The following is a 5,379-nucleotide window of genomic DNA, read 5'->3' as shown; positions in this document are numbered from 1 at the left end:
CCAGTGGAACTGGAACACAAGGCCTACTGGGCAACCAGATTCCTGAACCTTGATGCCAAATTAGCTGGAGAAAAACGATTGCTCCAGTTAAATGAGCTAGAGGAATTTAGACTCAATGCTTTCGAGAATGCAAAAATTTACAAAGAGAAAGCAAAAAGATGGCATCATAAGAAATTGTCATCCAGAGTCTTTAAGCCGGGGCAGAAAGTTCTGCTATTTAATTCTAGGCTCAAATTATTTCCCGGGAAATTAAAATCCCGGTGGAGAGGTCCATATGTAATTACAAACGTATCACCATATGGATACATAGAGCTTCAGGATAATGACTCTAACAAAAAGTTCATTGTTAATGGACAAAGAGTTAAACATTATCTTGAAGGCAATTTTGAGCAAGAATGCTCAAAACTGAGACTTAATTAAAGCTCAGTAATAGTCCAGCTAATGACATTAAAGAAGCGCTTGCTGGGAGGCAATCCAGCCAATCACAAAATTTAATTTTATTTGTTTTTGTTGATTTTTACAGGTATAGGTCAAAATATCTTCAAGGTAAAAAAAAGCAATTGATTGAATTCACAGAGTTACAGGGAAATTTGGAAGCTCACTGGCGTGAAAAAAGCCAGTAAGAAACATTTTGGGCATTGAACGCCCAAAAGAAGCACCCACTGGGCGTTCAACGCCAGTAAGGGTAGCCATATGGGCGTTCAACGCAAGTAAGGGTAGCCATCTGGGCGTTAAACGCCAGAAAGGAGCATCTTCTGGCCGTTGAACGCCAGAAAGAAGCACCTTCTGGGTGTTTAACGCCAGATTGTCAGCATCCTGGGCGTTCAGAAAAACGCCCAGTGACAAAGGACTTCCTGGCGTTCAACGCCAGAAAGAAGCATCAGCTGGGCGTTGAACGCCCAGGAGAAGCAGCATGTGGGCGTTAAACGCCCAAAACATGCATCGTTTGGGCGTTTAACGCCAGGATGGTGGAGAGGAGGCAACACTTGCTCTCCTCCTATCCCTCTCATTTCTTCTCTTTTGCTTGAGGACAAGCAAAGCTCTAAGTTTGGTGTGGTTATCCGTGATCACAAAAACATACTCATTAAGATCATGGCTCCTAAAGGAAAACAACCCACCCCAAGAGGCAAGAAAGAGAGTACTCCAAAGCCACTTTGGAATCAAGGGAAGTTCTTAACTAAAGAACATTCAGACCATTACTACAAAATAATGAGTCACAGATCAGTGATCCCGGAAGTCAAATTTGATCTAAAAGAAGATGAATATCCGGAGATCCAAGAGCAAATTCAAAATAGGAACTGGGAAATTCTGGCCAATCCTGAAACGAAAGTGGGAAGGAACATGGTTCAGGAGTTCTATGCTAATCTATGGCAGACAGACAGGCAAAGAATAATTGGAGCTGCTCTCTATGACCATCGGACCTTAGTCAGAGGAAAGATTGTTCATACCCATCCTGACAAGATCAGGGAGATATTTAAGCTTCCTCAACTGAAAGATGACCCAGACTCCTTTAATAGGAGAATGATGAGGGTAAATAAAGGTCTAGACAAGATTCTAGAGGATATATGCATCCCTGAAGTCAGGTGGACCACCAGCACGACTGGCACCCCAATTCAACTCAAAAGAGAAGATCTAAAACCAGTAGCCAGAGGCTGGCTGGATTTCATTGGGCGTTCCATATTGCCCACCAGCAACCGTTCTGAAGTTACCATTAAAAGAGCAGTAATGATTCACTGTATCATGTTGGGAAAAGAAGTAGAAGTCCATCAACTGATCTCATGCGAATTATACAAAATAGCAAACAGGAATTCCAAGGACGCCAGATTGGCCTATCCAAGCTTAATTTCTATGCTCTGCAAAGATGCCGGAGTAAAGATGGGAATAACAGAGTATATCTCAGTTGAGAGGCCAATCACCAGAATATCAATGGACAGACAACAGCTGCAGGATGATCCAATCAAGAGGAGAGCACAGGAAGTCCTCCCAGAACTCCCTCAATTCGAATATTGGGGACATCTTGAAGCCTCTATTGCCAAATTGCAAGAAGCTATGGACCAAATAAAAGAAGAACAGAACAATCAAGGTAGCTTGCTTTGCAAACTGCTTAAGGAACAGGAAGAGCAAGGGCGTGATCTAAGGGAGCTGAAGCGCCAAAAATTAATCCTTGAAAAGCACCCCACAGATTAGAGGAACATCTACTTCTCAAAATAACAGGTTGCTGAGTTCCAATTTTTAGCTTTAACTCTGTGATAGTGTTTTTATAGAAATTTACCTTAGGAGATATATATATAGTAGTAGTAGTAATTAGTATAGTATATCTATTCTGGTTTTATTCCCAATTAAGTTATAATTTATTTTTCTCATCATCATCAAGCATGAATAAAATAGTAGATAATTAGAATAAAGAAGTAATTTTTCTTTTCGAGTTCTTAATAATGAAAATTATAATTAACTATGTGTGGTAGCAATACTTTTTGTTCTCTGAATGAATGCTTGAACAGTGTATAACTTGTACTTTGAATTTGATGAATATTGGCTCCTGAAAGAATAAGGAACACGAAAAATACTATTGATGATCTGAAAAATCATGAAATTGATTCTTGAAGCAAGAAAAAGCAGTAAAAAAAAAAATTTTGATCAAAAGGAATAAAAGCCAAACAGCCCTTAAAACCAAAAGGCAAGGGTGAAAAGGATTCAAGGCTTTGAGCATCAGTGGATAGGAGGGCCTAAGGAAATAGTTCCAGGCCTAAGCGGCTAAACCAAGCTGTCCCTAACCATGTGCTTGTGGCATGCAGGTCCAAGTTACAAACTTGAGACTGAGTGGTTAAAGTCGTGATCCAAGGCAAACAGAGTGTGCTCAAGAGCTCTGGACACCTCTGACTGGGGACTCTAGCAAAGTTGAGTCACAATCTGAAAAAGGTTCACCTAGTCATGTGTCTGTGGCATTTATGTATCTGGTGGTAATACTGGAAAACAAAGTGCTTAGGGCCACGGCCAAAACTCATAAAATAACTGTGTTCAAGAATCAACATACTACACTAGGAGAATCAATAATACTATCTGAATTCTGAGTTCCCATGGAGGCCAATCATTCTGAAATTCAAAGGATAAAGGGAGATGCCAAAACTGTTCAGAAACAAAAAGCTACAAGCCCCGCTCATCTAAAACGAATCTGAGCTCCATTTAAAACTCTTAGATATTATTACTTCTTAATTTCTTTCATCCTATTTTATTTATCTAGTTGCTTAAGGACAAGCAACAGTTTAAGTTTGGTGTTGTGATGAGCGGATATTTTATACGCTTTTTGGGGGTAATTTCATGTAGATTTTAGCATGTTTTAATTAGTTTTTAGTTAAATATTATTAGTTTTTAGGCAAAAATCATATTTCTGGACTTTACTATGAGTGTGTGTATTTTTCTGTGATTTCAGGTATTTTCTGGCTGAAATTGAGGAAGCTGAGCAAAAATCTGACTTAGGTTAAAAAAGGACTGCTGATGCTGTTGGATCCTAACCTCCCTGCACTCGAAATAGATTTTCTGGAGCTACAGGAGTCCAATTGGCGCGCTCTCAATGGCGTTGGAAAGTAGACATCCAGGGCTTTTCAGCAATATATAATAGTCCATTTGCGCGAAGATAGATGACGTAACTTGGCGTTGAACGCCAAGTACATGCTGCTGTCTGGAGTTAAACGCCAGAAACACGTCATGATCCGGAGTTGAACGCCCAAAACACGTCATAACTTGGAGTTTAACTCCAAGAAAAGCCTCTACTCGTGGATAGCTTTAGTCTCAGCCCCAGCACACACCAAGTGGGCCCCAGAAGTGGATTTCTGCACCAATTATCTTAGTTTACTCATATTCTGTAAACCTAGGTTACTAGTTTATTATTTAAACAACTTTTAGAGAATTATTTTGTACCTCATCACATTTTCAGATCTGAATTACATACTTTTTGACGGCATGAGTCTCTAAACTCCATTGTTGGGGGTGAGGAGCTCTGCAGCGTCTCGATGAATTAATACAATTCCTTTATTTTCCATTCAAACACGCTTGTTCTTATCTAAGATGTTCATTCGCGCTTAATTATGGAGAAGGTGATGATCCGTGACACTCATCACCTTCCTCAATCCATGAACGTGTGCCTGACAACAACCTCCGTTCTACATCAGATTGAATGAGTATCTCTTAGATTCATTACTTGGAATCTTCGTGGTATAAGCCGGATTGATGGCGGCATTCATGAGAATCCGGAAAGTCTAAACCTTGTCTGTGGTATTCTGAGTAGGATTCTGGGATTGAATGACTGTGACGAGCTTCAAACTCCTGAAGGCTGGGGGTTAGTGACAAACACAAAAGAATCAATGGATTCTATTCCAACCTGATTGAGAACCGACAGATGATTAGCCGTGCTGTGACAGAGCATAGGAACGTTTTCACTGAGAGGATGGGAAGTAGCCATTGACAACGGTGACACCCTACATAGATCTTGCCATGGAAGGGACTTTGCGTGTGGAAAAGGATTTCAAGGAAGAGTTGAAGTTCAGAGGACAAAGCATCTCCAAAACTCCAACATATTTCTCATCACTGCACAACAAGTAACGCTTTTATTCTCTTTTATTTTTCCAATCTAATAATTCCAACTGATAATTTTAATTAATATCCTAACTAAGAATAATAAGATAAACATAGCTTGATTCAAACCAATAATCTCCGTGGGATCGACCCTTACTCACGTAAGGTATTACTTGGACGACCCAGTGAACTTGCTGGTTAGTTGTGCGGATCACAAATTTGTGCACCATACGCTCAATTGCAATCTCAACTCTTTATCACAACTTCGCACAACTAACCAGCAAGTGCACTGGGTCGTCCAAGTAATAAACCTTACGCGAGTAAGGGTCGATCCCACGGAGTTTGTTGGTATGAAGCAAGCTATGGTCATCTTGTAAATCTCAGTCAGGCGGATTCAAATGGTTATGGAGGATTGATAACTAAAAGATGAATAAAACATAAAATAAAGATAGAGATACTTATGTAATTCATTGGTGAGAATTTCAGATAAGCGTATGGAGATGCTTTGTCCCTTCCGTCTCTCTGCTTTCCTACTGTCTTCATCCAATCCTTCTTACTCCTCCATGGCAAGCTGTATGTTGGGCATCACCGTTGTCAATGGCTACAGTCCCGTCCTCTCAGTGAAAATGTTCAACGTGCTCTGTCACAGCACGGCTATTCATCTGTCGGTTCTCGATCATGTCGGAATAGAATCCAGTGATTCTTTTGCGTCTGTCACTAACGCCCCACAATCGCGAGTTTGAAGCTTGTCACAGTCATTCAATCCCTGAATCCTACTCAAAATACCACAGACAAGGTTTAGACCTT

The sequence above is a fragment of the Arachis stenosperma genome, chromosome 9, assembly GCF_014773155.1.
Source record: "Arachis stenosperma cultivar V10309 chromosome 9, arast.V10309.gnm1.PFL2, whole genome shotgun sequence".
NCBI classification, from domain to species: domain Eukaryota; kingdom Viridiplantae; phylum Streptophyta; class Magnoliopsida; order Fabales; family Fabaceae; genus Arachis; species Arachis stenosperma.
The sequence above is the reverse complement of the archived record's forward strand: the minus strand, read 5'-3'. Positions refer to the sequence as shown.